This window comes from Podarcis erhardii, assembly GCF_964252035.2.
Source record: "Podarcis erhardii genome assembly, chromosome: 15".
Classification (NCBI taxonomy): Eukaryota; Metazoa; Chordata; class Lepidosauria; order Squamata; family Lacertidae; genus Podarcis; species Podarcis erhardii.
The window spans coordinates 36770579-36791142 of NC_138505.1; the positions used below are offsets into that span (position 1 = coordinate 36770579).

The following is a 20564-nucleotide window of genomic DNA, read 5'->3' on the forward strand; positions in this document are numbered from 1 at the left end:
TAGTGGCTGAGAGTCCCTGAGAAGGTTGTGTTTTGCTTTGGTTTTTAACACCCGGGGAAGGCAATGCTTTCTTTGTCTTTAAAATGAAATGAACCACCCCTCCCACTTCCCACCCTTCTCCAAGCTCCAGGCTTTTATGTGGTGACATGTAATGTGTTTTTCATCAAGTGGTTGCTATTTCCTTAACTTTAAAAGTGCCCATCACTTATCATTGGTAAGGACTTTGTGATGGGGGAAGTTGAAGTTCCATGCCTTGGGATTGGTCAATAGAATCATAGAATTGTAGAGTTGGGAGGGACTCCAAGGGTCATCTAGTCCAACCCTCTGCAATGCAGGAATCTCAGCTAAAGCAGCCATGACAGGTGGCCATCCAACCTCTGCTTAAAAACCTCCAAGGAAGGAGAGTCCATCAGTGTACTGGAAGAAGCAAAGATCGGCAGTGTTGAAGCAATGATTCTTCAACATCAACTTTGTTGGACTGGTTATGTTGTGCTGATGCCTGATGATCGTCTTCCAAAGCAACTACTCTATTCCATACTTAAAAATGGAAAGCGTAATGCAAGTGGTCAACAAAAGAGGTTTAAAGACTCTCTCAAGGCAAATCTTTAAAAATGTAGTATAAACACTGACAACTGGGAAACACTGGCCTGCGAGCGCTCCAGTTGGAGAACAGCCTTTATCAAAGGTGTCATGGGCTTTGAAGACACTCGAACTCAGGATGCAAGGGAGAAATGTGCTAAGAGGAAGGCACGCTTGGCAAATCCACACCGTGATCAACTCCCACCCGGAAACCAATGTCCCCACTGTGGAAGGACGTGTGGATCCAGAATTGGCCTCCACAGTCATTTACAGACTCATTGTTAAAACCGTGTTTATGGAAGACAATCTTACTCGGCTACGAGTGATCGCCAAAGAAGAAGAAGACTGTCAGAAATCTCTTCCTGATATTTAGTTGGAATCTCTTTTCTTGTAACTTGAATCCGTTGGTTTGTGTTCTACCCTCCAGAGCAGGAGAAAACAAGCTCACTCCCTCTTCCATGTGACAGCCCTTGAGATATTTGAAGAAGACTATCCTAGCTCCTCTCTGTCTCCTCTTTTCCAGGCTAAACATACCCAACTCTCTCAACCTTTTCCCATGTTTGTGTATACATCATCTTGCTTCTTTGCCAGGGTGCAGGTGTGACGCTACGATGTGATCGTTGACCCACCACTGGCTCAGTTTGTGCCTGAGTGATGAGATGCTCAGAGTAAGGAGCTGGGACAGAGTAATGAGAAGGGATTAGTCTCTTGGGGAAGGGCTGTGGATCAGTGCTGGAGCATCTGCTCTGTATTGTGATGGCCCTGGGTTCAATCCCCGTTATATCCAGGTAGGATCCTTGTCTGAAACCTTGGAGAGTTGCTGCCAGTCGGCATATTTTGGGGCATGCATGGAAAACAGCATTTTTGCCATTTGGAACTGGAGAGGGGCAGAGGGGGGGAGCTGTAAGTTGAGTGAAGACACTTTTAGTGCCCAGGGCTTCTCTGCAGTGGCGTAGCGTGGGTTGTCAGCACGCGGGGCAAGGCAAGTAATTTGCGCCCCCTAACCCATGGATTTGCGCCCCCTAACCTGTGGATTTGCGCCCCCTAACCCTAACCCCCAGATGTTGCGCCCGGTGTGGCCGGCCCCCCCTGCACCCCCACACTACGCCACTGCTTCTCTGTGAGTATCTGGCACGGGGTGGCAAATCTACAGTTTTGCCAGAGTGACTGTTTGCTGTTCAATCTACATATCAACAAGCAGTTACTTAAGCAGGGCCGGATTTAGGTTTGATGAGGCCCTAAGCTACTGAAGGTACCGTAATAGGGCCCTTTATATGTCCAGCTGCTCTTTGTCAACAACAAATTGTTGCTGTTTTTTGTGTTGAATATATGCTATATGGTAATCTATGGACCTAATAGGTATCTAAAGCCATTTGCACATGTTGCCATGTAACCAGTCCATGCAGAATGTAGGCACCCTATATATAGAAATGAGCAAACCAGTGATATTTTAGGGAACAGGCTAGCAGGCAGGGCCCATTACTTACATCATAGGAGCCTACACAACACCAAACACTGTTGCTGTATGCAGGTTTTGTTTTATTTGTTTGTTATCTTATATTTTGGAAATGTACATCCAGTTTTGTTTTGTTTTTTAGCTTACACGTAAACGCGGCACTGCACAGATGCCAAATTTCCCCAGAACCCAGCTCCTTCTCTTAGGTCTCTAAGAAGATAATAGTCTAAGCCCAAGCATCTTTATTCAGAAGTAATACACAGTTCAAGTGTATTCCTTTAAATTGGGGGTGGGGCGTGTCAAGAGACTGGAGCCCTAAGCTATAGCTTGTTTAGCTTATATGTAAATCTGGCACTTAACTTAAGGAGGTATAAGTCAGAAAAGCAGGGCCGGCCCAATACATTTTGACACCTGAGGCAAACCACAAAACGACATATGCCTCCCCACTGTGGAAGTGCTGAAGGTGATGCTTGTGGGGAGATGTGTTGCCAACTGCACAAGAATCCCCCTATTTTAATTTATGAAATGCTGTTGGAGGAGATGCAGTCGTGTGCATCAGATTTAGAGGCACCCCAAATCCCAAGGTGAAGGGGGTGCCCCTTGGGTGTTTGTTTTTTTGTTTGTCAGAGGTGAAGCAGGGTGTATACAGGGTGTCACAAGGTGAAGCAGATGCGATTAATCATCTACTCAAAGCGGTTTATAGTTTCTGAATGGGGTGGGTGAGGAATGATGTAGACTTGAATGAATCCTCAAGCAATGTATGGAGTGTCTTGGAATAAGGCAGATCATTTTCCAAAGCGCCAAATAGGGATCCGAAACCAAACCTGTGGTCAGTTCAAATCCCTGGTATGCAGACCCCTATCACGGGATGCACCTTTTGAAAGAGTCTCCCTTTTAATGACTCCTCTGCTCTTTTTCTGTTGTCCACCATCCTTGATTTCATGAAATTAAGAAGAGAGGTGGGGGTAAGATATGAGAGAGGAAGAGATTCTCTAAGTATCGACAGAACATATGGTGCTGAGCAAATTAAATATAAAAGCATGAGAGCTTTTGAGCAGTCATTTTTTTAAAAAATAGGCTGCACAAATTTAATCTTCTGCTACTGTACTTTAATTATCCAAAAGTGAATTCCCACTAGGTCCCTGCTGCTCTCAGTTCCTTGCACTGTGCAAAGGTACGATGCGTTAAATTTATGGCTGCTGTTTTGTAACTCCACTGAGATTGCCACTAAATGCAAGAATCTGGTAGGAAGCTTGCTTCTCTATAACCCTCAGCTTTCATTAATCCTACTTTGTGGTGGGGAATGGTGGCCCTTCAAGTGTTGTTGGGCTATAACTCCCATCATCCCTGACCCATGCTTGTTGGGGCTGATGGGAAGTGGAGTCCAACAAAATCTGGAGGGCCATACATTCCCTGTCCCTGATAGCACCACCAACACAAATGCAAGTTTCCAGACATTGTGAACATCAGAAAAGCCTTGAAAGATATGCATGGGGTGTCTGGTGAAATTTCACCATGTCCCATCTTCCTAATGCCCTACACACAAACATTGATTTTAATATACATGGTTGCCTTAGCTCAAAATCCATAGGGAATATTTACCATTCAAGCTTCTTAGCTTCTCTTGGAAATTGAGCTTATCATTGTTTGCTAAACTGGTGTTGGGTGGGGTGGGGGTCTGCTAACTACCATTTAAGTTGATGTTTAGATGGTTTGTCCTGAGCAGGAACCCAGTACCTGAGGGAGGAGATGGGAGGAGCAGAGCAAAATAGGGGGGGGGGGGAGGTTGAAAATGTAGCTGGATGTGATTATTAAAGATCTCCTTAGAGCACACCAAAATCTGTTTGTCATGGATAAGGATCCAGACACCAAACCCTTTCTGCTTTTCTTGATATTTCTTGGAGCTTGCCCTTCCAGCACATTCATTACGATATGTAGTTTTGAGTTTTTTTATTGTAAAGCACTCTGTGATCCTTGGGTGGAGGGCAGCATAGAAATTTATTCATTAGTAATTATTATTATTATTATTATTATTATTAGTATTATTATTATTAATCTCCAGTCTCTCTGTGGCTTACTTTGCATGTTGCCTTGAATGGCATGGTAGTCTTTGCTTATGTGGTTGTTTCTAGACCAGTCCTGAGCAGGGCTGTTTTTCAGCCGGAACTTGCTGGAATTCAGTCCTTTCCAGTTGGCACCTTTCCAGTGGGTGCCAGTCCCACCATAAGAGAAAAAAGGTGTTTGTGGTGAGTTCCTTCTGCCAACCTAGCAGTTCGAAAGCACGTCAAAGTGCAAGTAGATAAATAGGTACCACTCCAGCAGGAAGGTAAACGGTGTTTCCGTGTGCTGCTCTGGTTCACCAGAAGCAGCTTAGTCATGCTGGCCACATGACCCGGAAGCGCCACAACCCCAGAGTCGGTCACGACTGGACCTAATGGTCAGGGGTCCCTTTACCTTTAGTGGTGAGTTCTCTTTTTCTAGATAAATAGCACTGGTCCCGGGGGCATGTGTAGCAGACTCACCCCACTAACTGCCCCCTTTAGGGTCCCTTTACCTATAGTGGTGAGTTCTCTTTTTCTAGATAAATAGCACTGGTCCCGGGGGCATGTGTAGCAGACTCACCCCATTAACTGCCCCCAATTCAATATAGTGGACCTACTGCACAGTACGCCAGTTGAACAAATTTCTACAATTTACCACAGGCTTTCTTGTGGGGGGTCTTGTGTGAAGGAAACTTCGATTCAGGGAGTCTCAGGCAGATCAAGCAAAGAGCTTTTATTTACAAAAAGAGGTCAGTGAAACAAAGCTGGGTCAGGAGATGCATTCTTTCAGGTAGAAGTTAGCTTAGAACTAAATATGAAGATGCTATAGATTTTAATCACAGTATTATATGCACAGCTTTCCTTAAACTACCATTACCCCAAAGTCAGTTGTTCCACTTCAGTTTCTGTTACCTCTCTCTAGGTCTTTTCGTTATGGCAGGTATTTCAGGTTAATTCCTTTGACACACCACAGCTTCTTTCTCCACAGCTTAATACTTTGGTTCCTGAATGAGGGGCTCTCTCTTAACAATCCCACTCCTATTCCAATCCGTATAACAGACCCAGTGGATTACCTCACCCCTTGTTGCTGGCTTGGGAGTCTCCTCTTTCTAGAATTCTCCCTTCTGGACTGAATTGAGAACCAAGTAGACTGTATCCTCACTGCTTCTACCTCACTGCAAAAAGAGCATTTTTCCTGCTCTTTTTGCAACAGCCTTGTGAGGTTGGACACAAGATAGTGGTAAGTAATCAGAGAGGGGACCCTAGAAAGTTCTGTGGTTTTGTCTTGGAGATCCTGGGATAGTGCCTCTTGGATCACATGCTAACACAGGGACCATGCCCTTCAAATATATGTTAACACGTGTTCACATGTTTCAAGGCTACGGCTCTTGAATCACATCCCAGGCCGGATTTAGGTTTCCTGAGGCCCTAAGCTACTGAAGGCAATGGGGCCCTTTATATGCCCAGCTGTCCTTTGTCAACAACAAATTGTCGCCGTTTTTTTGTGTTGAATATATGCTATATGGTCATTTATGGACCTAATAAGTATCTAAAGCCATTTGCACATAACAAAATGTGTATTTTATCAAAGTAATTGATATAGAAATGAGTAAACCAGTGATATTTTAGAGAGCAGGCTAGCAGGTGGGGCCCATTACTTACATCATAGGAGCCTACACAACTCAAAACACTGTTGCTGTATGTAGGTTTTATTTTATTTGTTTGTTATCTTATATTTTGGAAATGTGCATCCAGTTTTTTTTTCCTTTAATTTTTTGGGGGCCCCCAAGAGAGTGGGGCCCTAAGCTATCGCTTGTTTAGCTTATACGTAAATCTGGCACTGACCACATCCTGACACAAGCAGGTGTTAGTGCCAGGGTAGTCTGCATGATGCTTCCCATCCTTACCCCATCAATCCTTAACCACCGGCTGATGGTGGTGGGAATCACATCTGGAGAACATTGCTTTGGCTACCTCAGTGCTAACATCTGCCTGTCTCAGGATGTGATTTAAAGAGATGCAGCCTTGAATAGGTGAACCAACAAGGAGTTTGAAATGGTTGCAGGTTTTTGTTGTTCTTTCTCTTGAGTGCGCTTTTTAATCGCCACATATCTGATTGCGGGAATCAATTCCTGATTACAGAGAAACAGCCCCATGGTTTGGGTGGGCTCTTTATTGATTTCCGTGGCTGCTATTTTTATGCCCTGTATATTATCTGATGTTGTGCTTTTAGGCTAGGAAGGAGCCCCAGCCACCCTTTTGTTGATCATCTTTTATTAGGACATGTTTTCATTTGCATCTTAAAAAGAAACCCTAATTATGGAAGTGAGCTTATTTAAAATGCAGATGGTTTCTCCACTAAGGTGGTGGTGGGGGAAACCCTGCTGTGTGGCTTAGCTGACTTCTCACTTGGCTGTTAACAGCAGAGGCTTTTAAATGTCACCAGCTCCTTGCCCTTTTGTAGCTTGACCCACAGTTCACTCTTTCTCCCCCTCCCACCTTTCCAAACCGCACCTTCAACTATGTCAGCACTAAAGTTCAAATTGTAAACCAGACCTCACCGATGCACAGATTTTGTTTTTAAATACAGGAGTTCATAAACCAGCCCCTAGTTATTACCACAGAGGTGAACCCATGTCTGCGCTATAGCACTTCAGAGTCAGACCGCAGGTAGAATAATAAAGGTAAAGGTAAAGGGGCCCCTGACCATTAGGTTCAGTCGTGACCAACTCTGGGGTTGCGGCGCTCATCTCGCTTTATTGGCCGAGGGAGTCGGCGTACAGCTTCCGGGTCATGTGGCCAGCATGACTAAGCCGCTTCTGGTGAACCAGAGCAGCACATGGAAACACCGTTTACCTTCCCGCAGGAGCAGTACCTATTTATCTACTTGCACTTTGACGTGCTTTCCAACTGCTAGGTTGGCAGGAGCAGGGACTGAGCAACGGGAGCTCACCCCGTCGTGGGGATTCAAACCGCCAACCTTCTGATCGGCAAGTCCTAGGCTCTGTGGTTTAACCCACAGCGCCACCCACATCCCATAGGTAGGATAATAGAAACATACGATTGTAGAGCTGGAAGAGTTGAGCCACGGGGGTCATCTAGCCCCTGCAATGCTTGAATCTTTTGCCCAACGTGGGACCTGAACCCACAAACCCTGAGATTAAGATTCTCGTGCTCTAGCAACTCTTGTTACTAAACACTTCTCCATTCATGAATATTGTGGCACGGCACCCCAATCTCCAAGTAGTACGATATTCCAGTGGTTCCAGGCACTTCCCCAGGGTTTGTGTTTCCTTTGGAATGAGGCACAGTGGAGACCGTGTTGTCTTTAGGATATGTGGTTCATTTACGCATATATACAACCTGGGGGTGGTCCTGGACCCCAGGGCGGGCAATTTAAAATGTCTATATAAGGGCGGACACACCTTTGTTTGAGGTCCTCCATCTCCTGCGTGTGAAGGGGGCACCCTGTTGCTACAGTTAATAAAGATCAGGCTTACTAGCTGCTTTGCTTCTCAATATTCTCTGGTTGGTCTCTGTCATAGCTGTCAACTTTCAGATTTGAAAATAAGGGATCAGCAGCCTTGAAAATAAGGATCAGCAGCCTCACCTGTCCCGGGGACAGTCTACGGGATATCTAACAATCCCGGATAGCAGCTGGAAGCAGTGGGAAATGGCGCTGGAATAAGGGAATTTCCTGCCAAAAAAGGGAAGGTTGACAGCTATGGTCTTTGTTATTTTCTCCTACCAATAGAGAACCTACAAAAGGACTCTATATGGGTTCTTGGGTACCCCATAAGGGGAAAGGAGCAGGGGTTTTTTTACTTATAACAATGGGCTGGATAATCCTGTGGCAATCCAGATATTGTTGGATTCCACCAGCCCAAGGCCAATTATGAGGCCTGCAACTTCTGGGCATCTCAGGTTCCCCATCTCTGAGTCATAGAAGAGATAATAGAATGATAGCATTGGGAAGGACCACGAGAATTATCTAGCCTAGCCCCCCGCAGTGCAGGAATCTTTTGCCCAACGCAGGGCTCGAACCCATGACCCCAAGGTTAGGAGTCTCATGCTGTACCGACTGAGCTTGGGTGAAAATCTTGGCAAGTATTATTTCAGAACTCTTTGCAGCAACCCTGTAATCTGGATCAGTAGTAGTATCTCCATGTTTTCTTCTGGATGTACTCTGACTTGCCAGTAGCAGCCAGTCAAATTGCTATTTTAAAGTCTATCCAAGCATTTCTCAATCTCTCTCGTTTCCTGTGCTTAGCTTCTTGAATTACGTCAAGGCCAGGCCAGTACAGTTTGTGACTCTCAAGCCAAAACGCAACCCATCAAGGGGCTTTCTTAGCCCCTGGACTTGTTTGATTTTGATTTGTTGCCTGCCTAGTGCTGCTGACAAAAGGGTTGGGCTTGGGGCATTCTGAGGCATCCAACAGACTGTGATACATGGCAGGTAGACTGCATCCAATTTTGTAGGTCCTTCAACCTACTCTGAGTAATCCTGGTGAGAAAATGGGAACACATTACTGGGCAGTGCAGAGAAAGACAATAACTCACAAAAAGTCCAACACGTTTCTCTCTCTTTCTCCCATCCCACCCTAACTGCATAATTTTACATTCCAGAAGGGCAGGGCTTTTGTTTTCAGATGCAAAAAAATTGATGCATGCGCTAACGAATGCAGGACAACAGATGCTTAACTCCAGGCAATGTAGAACCTTGCTGCACAGACAGTGGTGTCAGATTGCGTTAAATCTACTGGAGCCATCTCCCAATTGTGGGGGTTTTTTTGTTTTTGTTTATCTGTTGGCCTTGTACGCATTGAAACACACACACACACACACACACAGACACACTTAATATATATTGAAAATGTTTCATTTATTTCAAACCGTGGAAGAGATTCTGGCTTTCTTTCTGCAAAGATGCAAATGATCTGTAAGGTAACTTTTATTTTATTTTAGGCATTTATTTTCTTCTCAAGTGAGCTCATATTTCTCCTACAGGGTTTTACAGATTGCAAGCGTGTTAAAGCTGTTCAGCAGCCTGACTTCCTATTAAAGTGGGACGCTGAACCAGAAGAGGAAGGGGGTTTCTTATCTGATCTTATAGATGCCAAAGAGTTGTCAATTAAAATATATGGACTTTTGGGGGGAGTGAGGGGGGGGGCATGTTCTTCAGCCTCTTGTGTTTCTGTTGCAGTCTTCACTCAAAATGCTTGCATTCACTTTGCAGGGAAAGTTTGTCTGTCTGTCTGTTTTTAAAAATTTTGCTTAGCTAACAATTATTTAGAGAATGGCTGTGGGGGATATTCCAAAAATATTCTGGATATGGGAGAACAAGCATTTCTAGGATTCTAAAGGCACATGCAAAATTTGTGTTTCTGCTGAGATAGAATCTCCATGTCTTAAGGTGATGTAAAACAAACTGCCAGATCAGAATGTTAACAAGAAAACTGACTGAGCTGGTTGGTTTTTCTTGTTGTGCTTTTAATCTTGTTGATACTAAGACGTAAGCCCCCCATGGTTCCTGAACATGGCCTTATTGTCTGTGTGGGGTTTTCTTTTCAAATTAAGCCCCTCTATGTTTCTTGCATTTATCTCTGTTTATCAAATGGATTGAAGGTTTTGATTGCATATTTACTGAATGGTGAGCCAGTGAAGGCACATAGTAACTGATGAGCTGATGATAACTGAAACATTCTAGAAGCCTGGAAGACCATTTGCCTGCTTCTCAATCTCTCTCTCTCTCTCTCTCTCTCTCTCTCTCTCTCTAAATACGTCTGATAATATTTCAGAAGTGTTTCTCTTTTCAAAGGGTTGTGTCCCGTGGCTAATAGTGGCTGGTTTCATGACTTATTAATCTCTCTCCAGCCTCCTTTGCCTTCATCAGCAGCTGCTGGGGCAGGGAAGAAATTGGTTTTGAATAGGTTAAATGGTGGACCTCATTTGACTGTGTCACTGCCTGTGTGGAAAGAGTGAGGGATAATTAACTTCTCAGAAATACAGCAGGCAGCGCTGACCCCTAGCTCCAAGATAGGGGCACCAAATAAATAAATAAAGCCATGTTAAAGGCCAGAAAGCACCTCCTTCAAGTTAACAAGATGCTTCCCCCCCTTTTTTTAATTTAACTGATAAATTTGAGTTTCAAACACCCATCCAACTGTGCAGAGAGGCAGGTGGCAAGAGTGAGGAATCTGTAATTCTCCAGGTGTTATAAGATTCCCAGATCCCATCAGCTCAGTGGTCAGCGATCTAAGTGCTGACCTTTAAAGCCCTAAACAGCCTTGGCCCAGTATACCTGAAGGGGCGTCTCCACCCCCATTGTTCAGCCCAGACACTGAGGTCCAGCTTTGAGGGCCTTCTGGCAGTTCCCTCACTGCGAGAAGTTAGGTTACAGGAAACCAGGCAGAGGGCCTTATCGGTAGTGGCGCCCGCCCTGTGGAACGCCCTCCCGTCAGATGTCAAGGAAATAAACAACTATCTGACTTTTAGAAGACATCTGAAGGCAGCCCTGTTTAGGGAAGTTTTTAATATTTTAAGTTTTATTCTGTTTTTAATGTTCTGTTGAAAGCCACCCAGAGTGGCTGGGGAAACCCAGCCAGATGGGCAGGATAGAAATAACAACAACAACAACAACAACAACAACAACAACAACAACAACAACAACAACAATAATAATTTCATTTGTAGTCCACCTTTCCTCTAAGGAGCTCAAAGTGAAGCACATCGTTCTCCCCTCCCCACCGTGTTCTCACAACAACCCTGTAAAGTAGGTTAAGGTGTGACTGGCCCACAGTCACTCAGTGAGCTTGATGAGTTCATGATTTGAACACTGGTCTCCCAGGTCCGGGTCCAACACTGTAACTCCTGCACAACTCTGACCCTGAACTTGATGGCTGTGGCATGTGGTTTTTCTTAAGAGGTGGTACCCAGAACTGAACACAGTGCAACAGATGTGGTCAGACTAGTGAGGAACAGGAGGGAACAATTCATTCTTGTGACCCAGATGCTGTGGCTGCACGCACGCTACACATTTAAAGCACTCAGCTTCCCCCAAGGAATCCTGGAAGTTGTAGTTTACCCCCTTCCCAGTTCCCAGTACCCGTAACAAATGACAGTTCCCAGGATCCCTTTGGGAAAGTCATGTGCCTAAAAAGTATGGTGTGTAAACAGCCTATGCTTTGCCAGAAGCAGAAGCTCTTCTCTACTTGGTCCAGCCACATCCAGAGCATTGTGCATAAGACAGCTCCCTATTACCCCATCCTTGTGTGTTTCCAGCTTGCTCCCTTCCCAAAGTTGTTGTTGGCACCCATCTGTCTCAAAAAACAATGGAGTGCACTTCTGGGGGTGAAGTCAAACCGCTGCATTAGCAGCACCAAAGTACCGTATTTTTCGTCCCATAGGACGCTCCATCCCATAGGACGCACCTAGTTTTTTTGGGGGGGGAATAAAGGAAAATATTTTTCCTTTATTCCCCCCCCCCAAACCAGGTCGGGGAAACCGAACCAGGTCGTGGAACAGTGGGATGGCGGCGCTGCGCCTTCCTGCTGTCCACCGAGCTTGTGGGGCTGGCCGATGTCTGCCCGGCGCGCGGGGCGCTCTGCTTCAGGGCGCCCTGCCCGCCAGTTGGCATGCTGCTATCTGCAGTGTGGGGAGCCCTGCAGGGAACTTCTGCAGGGCTCCCCACGCTGTGGATGTCTGACCGGCGCGAGGGGCGCTCTGCTTCAGGGTGCCCCTCACGCCGGGCAGCAGGCTGCTATCCGCAGCATGGGGAGCCCTGCGGGGAACTCCTGCAGGGCTCCCCACACTGCGGATGTCTGCCCGGCGCGAGGGGCGCTCTGCTTCAGGGCGCTCTTTGCCCCGGTCGGCAGGCTGCTATCCGCAGCATGGGGAGCCCTGCGGGGAACTCCTGCAGGGCTCCCCACGCTGCGGATGTCTGCCCGGCGCGAGGGGCGCTCTGCTTCAGGGCGCTCTTCGCACCGGGCAGCAGGCTGCTATCCGCAGCATGGGGAGCCCTGTGGGGAACTCCTGCAGGGCTCCCCATGCTGCGGATGTCTGCCCGGCGCGAGGGGCACTCTGCTTCAGGACGCTCTTCGCGCCGGGCAGCAGGCTGCTATCTGCAGCCTAGACAGCCCTGCAGGAACTCCCGCAGGGCTGCCTAGGCTGTGGATGTGTTCCTGAAGCCTGGAGAGCGAGAGGAGTTGGTGCACACCGACCCCTCTCGCTCTCCAAGCTTCAGCGAAAGCCTGCATTCGCCCCATAGGACGCACCCAGATTTCCCCTTCATTTTTGGAGGGGAAAAAGTGCGTCCTGTAGGGCGAAAAATATGGTAACCTCTCTGAGCCACAAGTCTGGGTACGGTGTATGGAGGTCCTGGGCTGCCTAGATGACAAGACCTTCCTCACAGCCTTGCTGATGTGGCCCAAAGCAAAGCAGAGCAATACGCTTGGCTCCAGCTTAGCTGCAGGAGAGTTGCCGGAAGGAGGCGTACAAGGCACCAACCAACTGTCTTAGGGACTCTTCTGGATTGGTGTAGATAGATAGATAGATAGATAGATAGATAGATAGATAGATAGATAATACTTTATTCGGCTATAAGCCCACAAGGTAAAACAAATCAACAAATAAAATAGCATTTTACAATCTAAAACATCAACTAAAATATTTCAACGCATAATCTCCTTCACATTACTTACAATCTCTAGATGTACCGTATTATGGCCTTGAAGATAAAGATGGTGCATAGAGTTTACTAGATTTTTAATAGTCATGCAACATTCCATGAAGTCTTTTATATGAAAGAACTGAAATCAGGAATCTGGCAACCTGTAATGTTCTATAAGAGTCAATGTCCTGGAGTAGATAAGCTAGATGTAATTCAGGTGGTTTAGCAACAATTTCCAGAATGATTGAACTCAGAATCCTTGATCGGGGACCTGGATTGGTGTAGAATCTACACCTTAGCCTTTTCTTCTCCCTAAGATGTCCCGTAAGGCAGTGGAAGTTTAGGGCTGCCTTCCTGGGTTATGAGCCCCAAGTACAATCCCCACAACTGGGGGAAGAGCCATAGTTCAGTGCCAGAGCATCTGCCTTGCTTGCAGAATGTTCCAGGTTTAACCCCCACATCTCCAGGTGGGGCTGGGAGAGTCTGAAATCCTGGAGAGCTTCGGTGCTGGCCATACTGAGCTGGGTGTTGGACCACTGGTGTGACTCACAACAAGGCAGCACCCTGGAGTGCCCAACATGGTCAGCCGAGGCACATTCTGATGGTTGATTGAAGTCGCTGAGAATGAAGATGCCGCCTTGTGCTTTAGTCTCTCTCTTCTCTTTTTCTTCTAGAAAAATGAACTGAACAATGTCGTGCATGGAAAGAACTGCTTGAGGCTCCAGTATGCCAGCGTATCTCACAAGGCACTTCAGTATGACCAGGTAAGTTCTCAGTACAGTGGCCAAAACTGTTTGGGGGGTTCATTGGTCTTTGGGCCAATGATCTGCTGGAAGCACAATGCTATGGATGAAGTGTGTGGACCTTCTGCTGCTGCCATCTTTTTCAGGTGCACCGACCTCCCCACTGCTCTGCTGCCAACAGTGGCGTAGCGTGGGGGGGGTGCAGGGGGGGCCAGCCGCACCGGGCGCAACATCTGGGGTTAGGGCAAATCCACGGGTTAGGGGGCGCAAATCCACGGGTTAGGGGGCGCAAATCCACAGGTTAGGGGGCGCAAATTACTTGCCTTGCCCCGGGTGCTGACAACCCACGCTACGCCACTGGCTGCCAAGCTCTGAGTTTTGAGTAGTTTTCCTGCTGCATTAGCGACAGCAGTACACACACTTCTAGGCTGCCCAGAGTCCTTCCTCAGAGCAAGGCATTGTGGGAGAACTGGCCACAGGTGCTGCTTTGCACCAGCAGCAAATGCTTCTTGAAAGCATTACCATAATAAATGGCATAACACCTTTCTCCCTACGGTTATTGGTCCCTACAGACTTTCTCGAGTGCTAAAATTTTATTTTATTTATTAAATTTATATGTTGTTGTTTAGTCGTTTAGTCGTGTCCGACTCTTCGTGACCCCATGGACCAGAGCACGCCAGGCACTCCTGTCTTCCACTGCCTCCCGCAGTTTGGTCAAACTCATGCTGGTAGCTTCGCGAACACTATCCAGCCATCTCTGTCGTCCCCTTCTCCTTGTGCCCTCCATCTTTCCCAACATCAGGGTCTTTTCCAGGGAGTCTTCTCATCTCATGAGGTGGCCAAAGTATTGGAGCCTCAGCTTCAGGATCTGTCCTTCCAGTGAGCACTCAGGGCTGATTTCCTTTAGAATGGATAGGTTTGATCTTCTTGCAGTCCATGGGACTCTCAAGATTCTCCTGCAGCACCATAATTCAAAAGCATCCATTCTTCGGTGATCAGCCTTCTTTACGGTCCAGCTTTCACTTTAATTTTAAATTTATATATACTGGCCTATACCTGCGGGTCTCAGGGTGGTATATAATGGGCTTTGGGGGCTTCCTTGATAGTTCCACCACCCTCAAGAGGTTTGGGGAATGGTGGCCTTGGATAGGGCAGTCTCTGGGGCAGCCCCAAAGCCATGGAATTTCCCCACACACACACACACACCGAATTGTGTCTAGCATCTTCATTGTAAGCCAGAGATGTGCCTTTGGACACTTGAGATAAATATTTAAGGATTTTTTCCTTTGGAGGTGTTTAAGCAGAGGTTCTATGATTCTATGACCCACTCTATTCTGTTGACTGAAGGCTGTTTTAACTGTTTCCCCTCCCCTCCCCGTGGGTGTAATCCTGGGGGCTTGAGCAGGGGACTGATCCACTGTTCTTCCTAATCTGATGCCTGAGGCAAAGGTGCTCACCTCACCATCTGAGAGAGCCAGGCCTGCTTGGACAGTATTCAGAGGATCAGCTTGCTTATTAAAAGCAACCTGCAAATAAATAGGGCAAAAGTGCAACGTGCACCAGTAATACAACAAAAGGATATAAAATACAATACAGTGGCTAACAGATGCCTCGGATGAGACTCATTATTTGCTAGAAGTCCTGGGGGAAATGTCTTTTTAAGCCTCTTTGCTTGGAGCGAAACATACATTAGGTGGTCGTGCCCATTGCAACTTGTAGGGCTGTGAGGCCAAACATAGGTAGAGACAGGCAGAGTAAACTACCGTATTTTTCGCTCTATAAGACGCACCAGACCACAAGACGCACCTAGTTTTTGGAGGAGGAAAACAAGAAAAAAAATATTCTGAATCTCAGACGCCAGAACAGCAAGAGGGATCGCTGTGCAGTGAAAGCAGCAATCCCTCTTGCTGTTCTGGCTTCTGGGATAGCTGCGCAGCCTGCATTCGCCCCATAAGACGCACACACATTTCCCCTTACTTTTTAAGAGGGAAAAAGTGAGTCTTATACAGCAAAAAATACGGTAATTCTTCTGTTTAAAGTTCCATGATATTGCTTTAAATGTAGAATGTAAATGGGTTTTAAGCCTGGAATTACTTGTTTCCTTTTCTCTCTCTCTGTCCATTCTTTCATTTTGTAGCCTCTCAGGAGGGGCTAGGAAATAAAGGGAGATGTTTTGTAGCACATGTTCACAGCAACGTTCCTGAGCCACGTTTCATAATCTGTTCGCCGGTAGCTGTGATTAAGAGAGGGAAATTCATTAGCAGGTCTCTTAATTACAGATGCTCAGAAATGTGCGCGCATGCCTGCGTGCCAGATAAACTCTCTCTTCTTAAGTCAGCCTGGAAATAATCAGTATTCAGAATAAGGCTGGGTAGAGCGAGGAGAGGTGTGGGAAGCTGTGTGGAATAATTTGCTGGTCCTTAATGAGCTATGTCAAGGGTCTCCCCCCCATGTTTAAAAGGGAGGAAGCAGATCTATTATAACAGGAAACCTATAATAAAGCTGAAATAGGGAGGAAACTGCCCATTCATTTTTTTGTTTATTTGTGTAGCGCATACATCTGAAGGGTGATTCCAAATATGTTCAGCTGAAAGCACAAAGGCCAAGAGCATAGGTGGGGAGATATGGGTGGGGCCAGTGTCCAGGGGCCCCACTCCATGCATTATTTGAGAGGGAAATTCCGTTGGATCAATCCCTATTTGTTCTAAAGGGGGGGTGTATACAGTGGTACCTCGGGTTACATACGCTTCAGGTTACAGACTCCGCTAACCCAGAAATAATACCTCGGGTTAAGAACTTTGCTTCAGGATGAGAACAGAAATCGCGCGGCAGCGGCATGGCGGCAGCGGGAGGCCCCATTAGCTAAAGTGGTGCTTCAGGTTAAGAACAGTTTCAGGTTAAGAATGGACCTCCAGAACAAATTAAGTACTTAACCCGAGTTACCACTGTGTGTGTGTGTGTGTGTGTGTGTGTGTGTGTGTGTGTGTGTGTATGGGGCAGGATGTAATTATGCAAATCTTTGAGTCCTCCCAGTCCTCCTCATCTCTCCCTGTTTCGCACAAGTGGTACCAGTTTGGCTACATCAGGAATCCACAGCCAGGGAATGAGTCTGCTGTTAGCCTATAGCAGGAGTGGGAAACTTTTGGCTCTCATGATGTTGCTGAGCTACAACTCCCTGCTTGTTAGCCAGGCTTGGATGGGAGTTGTGGTTCATCAACATCAGGAGGGGCAGAGGTTTCCCACACCTGGCATGTGGGAATGGGATGGTGGTGATGTGGATATGCTCTTAGGCAACTGCAGCTGAACTGTGCAAATATTTTTCTGGGCATCATGAATCATTGAAAGAGAAATTACCCAAAAGCAAACAAACAAAAGACCTACAGATTTGGTTGTGATTTAGTGTCATACTAAATCTTGTGCTCTTTAAGTTGCCACAGGACCATCTTTGTGTTTGGGGGTCACAGGCTAGTTTGGCTACCGCTTTATAATTTGTTCTTGGAGCAAAGTCTTCTATAAGAATCAGGAGGGCTGTATCTAGCAGTTCTTCAAACTAGGTCAGCCGTCTTTTGCTGCCACTGGAGTTGGGGAAGGAGGGGGGGGGGGCTTCGCTGTTCCGACACAATTTTCATTTCATGTATGGCCCATATGTTCCTGAGACAGCAGCTTGCAGAGGCGATCATTAGATCCACTTGCATAAGCATGAAACAAATGGGATTGACAGATTCCATGAGCACATTTGGGACGGGGCAAACCAAATCAGCTGCTGCTTGTGCACCCAGCTCAAGGCAAAAATCTAGAGGGAAGGAGAAAATGAGGTTCTGTTGCCAGGGGGCAGTGTTTAAGCAACACCCAGCACACCTGGGCACCTCTCTACCTGCTTTGCCAAACACATAAATTAAAAACCCAAGTTTCCGAGTGAAGGAACCCCCAAATGCTGAGCTCTAGCTCTGGAGCAGCTACTGGTTTTGCTCCAGCAAGTCTTGTTTGCTGGCGGCAGCACCAGATGAGGCTATCTTATTAGGGCAAATGGGGCACTGCCTGTGAAGTTAACATGTGAGAGTGCTGGAGGTGAAATAGTTAAGCAGGTTACCCAATCAGAACCCAGGGGGGTGGAGTCAGAGGGACTATAAAACCAGCTCTGGGAGGGGCGAAGGGGAGAGTTCATTGGGAGTTGGGTGGTTGGTTGGAGTGGGAGTGAATTGGGATAGAGTCTGTGGGTAGGTTGAGTTAGTGTCATAGGCGCCGACTCCATGGGGCTTGAGGGGGCCCGAGCCCCCTCAAAAATTCGTTTGGGGGGGCTCCGCCCCCCCAATAATCTCCGGCGCCCCTCCAGCAGAGCGCCATCGCCGCCCCTCCCCCAGCCCAAAATGCACAGGGAGGGGCGGGCTGCATGCCTCCTGCCCTCCCTCCCGAGCAAAAGCTCCACCCAATTTCCTTTGGAGCTGATTAATAGGCGCAGCACGCTCTCCCCTATTCGCTCACGAGGAGGCGGCGCCACTTTATTTGCATATTCATGAGCTTATTTATTATTCATGAGCTTTCCCGGGCCCCCCCAATATTTTTTATAAGTCCGCGTCCCTGGTTAGTGTAGAGAAATAAGCTGAGTCAGGAACAGTTAGGAGCTAGGAAGACGAGTAAATATCTGAGAGGTGGTTTAGTGAGTGAGAGCAGGTAGCGGAAGTTATAGGTCTGAATAGGCACCCCATGATTGTAATTGACCGATACCGTTTATGAAACCACAGGCTTGTTAAACTGCAATAAATAAACAGAAGTTTATGTTCCAATTTAACCATGACTGGACTATTGTACCAAGTAGGGCTTGGGTGGTGGCAGTGAGAAATAAAGTGGTGGCACAGGGATCAATAGACCGTGAAACGTCCGGGGACCCTGTGTGATCACCACACTGCCCCACCAAGCTCAGTCTACCCTCAGCCCCCCACCTCCCTTGTCTTCCTTCTTACTTAAAGCCAGACCCTGGGATGCTACTACTGTACCTGTCAGTTTCATCCTACAGACCCCAGCAGAGATTAGTCTTGTGTTTGTGCAAAACTAGAATGAGTTAGCTCTGCCTGTCATTGGCTCTGGCGCCACCTACTGTTGGCCTCCCTTTGTTCCACCCTAGCAAGCCCCACTGGGCAGTCCTATTTTCCAGTGTCTGTCCCAGGATGAATGACTATTCCCACTTTATCCTGCTTATTTGCCTTTTGGAGACGACTTGTTCCGATTTGTAGTGCGAGTTGCTGGGATTTGTCATTCTTCAGAGTTTCGCTTCCATCTTTGGAGCTTCTAGAAATTAGGTGTCAGAGTGGTTAATGGAAATGTTGCCTCTAGGGTCAATGCATGCACTTGTTCACTAAGACAACCACTTCTCGCCACTGGAAACCATACTCTGAAATTCCTCTGGCTTCTGTGAGCTTCCGTGGCATACATCTCACTTCAGTGGTGAAGACTGTGACCGAGCAACCTTTGTGTGCCTTCTCAGTCTACCGTTCTGGTGGTAACTTCAAGCCCCCTCTCCCCGCTTCTTTGAGTTCTTTATCTTTAAGCTAGATTTGGAACACAAAACCCTTTAAATATAAGGTGCTTCCAATAAAGGGCAGTCTTCTGGCACATAAAATTGCACACGCAGGTGAAACTCGGAAAGTTAGAATATTTGTGGAAAAGTTCAGTTATTTCAGCAATTCAACTTAAAAGGTGGAGCTAATATATGAGATAGACTCATGACATGCAAAGCGAGATATGTCAAGCCTTTATTTGTTATAATTGTGATGATCATGGCGTACAGCTGATGAAAACCCCAAATTAACAATCTCAGAAAATTAAAATATTAAATGAGATCAGCAAAACAAGGATTGCAAATAGAGCAGTATTGGACCACTGAGAAGTAGAAGCAGGCATATGTATTCAGTACTTGGTTTGGGCCCCTTTGCATCAATTACTGCCTCAATGTGGCATGGCATGGATGCTATCAGCCTGTGGCACTGCTGAGGTGTTATGGAAGACCAGGAAGCTCCCCAAATCTCTAATTTTCTATTCTAATTCTATTCTAATTGACAGTTGTCAATCATGTGGTTCTTCTTTCACATTGATGGCACCTGCGGAAATGCAATTTGTTCTGTCTCAGTTTTTCCTCTGCTCTTGTTTAGGTGAAAACAGACTATGTTCAGCTTAGAGAAACCCTCGCCACAGTGACCAAAGAACGTGATTTGGCTGTGAAGGAGAAGCACCAGCTCCGAGCCAAACTGGAGAACTTAGAGCAGGTCCTAAAGGTATGTAGAAAGAAAGCTGAGAGACTGTATGTGGAGCTCTCTGGTCCCTTGAATGTAAGTGGTGTCATTGTCATCGCAAGGAAGATGCTCAGCAAAGGGCTGAATTGTTTGCAACATATGGCAAGGCCCAGCTTGGCACTGCAACCTTGAAATGTTTGAACATTCAAATAGGAGGAAGATCCCGTTGATCTGCAGGCTGCTGCTGTCACAGCTGCCCTTTCACCTCCATTTTGCATACTCTCTATGCAATCTCCTTAGTTTGTGCTAGTGTCAAGCAAACTACATACACCAGGCATAGGCAAACTCAGCCCGCCAGATGTTTTGGGACTACAGTTCCCATCATCCCTGACCACTGGTCCTGTTAGCTAGGGATCATGGGAGTTGTAGTCCCAAAACATCTGGAGGGCCGAGTTTGCCTATGCCTGACATACAAACTAGTCGACTCTGCTGTCTTCTCTTTGAGACCTTTGAAATTGATGGCTAAAATAAAATACATTAACAGTCGTAGATCTGGCTGCACACCCTCTTCACAGAATCCTATATTCTACACAGTTTCCTCTGATATATGCACTTCCTGTATGCACTGTGCGCTTGGAGAATTGCATCACAAAATCTGGTTTTCATCACCAATTACTGTCGTTTATTTGTATGCCACCTTCCCATAGTTAAGCCATGCTCAAGGCAGCTTACATTCTTAAAAAGATTTACATAATTACAAAAAATATATACAACAAAAGTAGCTGTGAGCATTAAATAAAAAACATCTCAAGAAGTGTACAATAAAATTAAACAATCCACACATAAATC

General features: G+C 46.4%; 1 protein-coding gene across 16 annotated transcripts in view; it reads left to right on the top strand.

Moving 5' to 3' along the window:
• The window catches only part of RIMBP2 (RIMS binding protein 2), a 185706-nt gene that overhangs the window by 74127 nt on the left and 91015 nt on the right, over nucleotides 1-20564 (top strand). For 12 of the 16 annotated variants that reach the window (XM_081842203.1, XM_081842218.1, XM_081842204.1 and 9 more), the window contains exon 1: nucleotides 19653-19757. The gene's annotated coding sequence lies outside the window, so the exon portion shown is untranslated. Of the gene's footprint in view, nucleotides 1-13419; nucleotides 13510-19634; nucleotides 19758-20564 lie in introns of those variants that run through there. The other 4 variants (XM_081842214.1, XM_081842215.1, XM_081842210.1 and 1 more) reach the window with 1 other exon arrangement.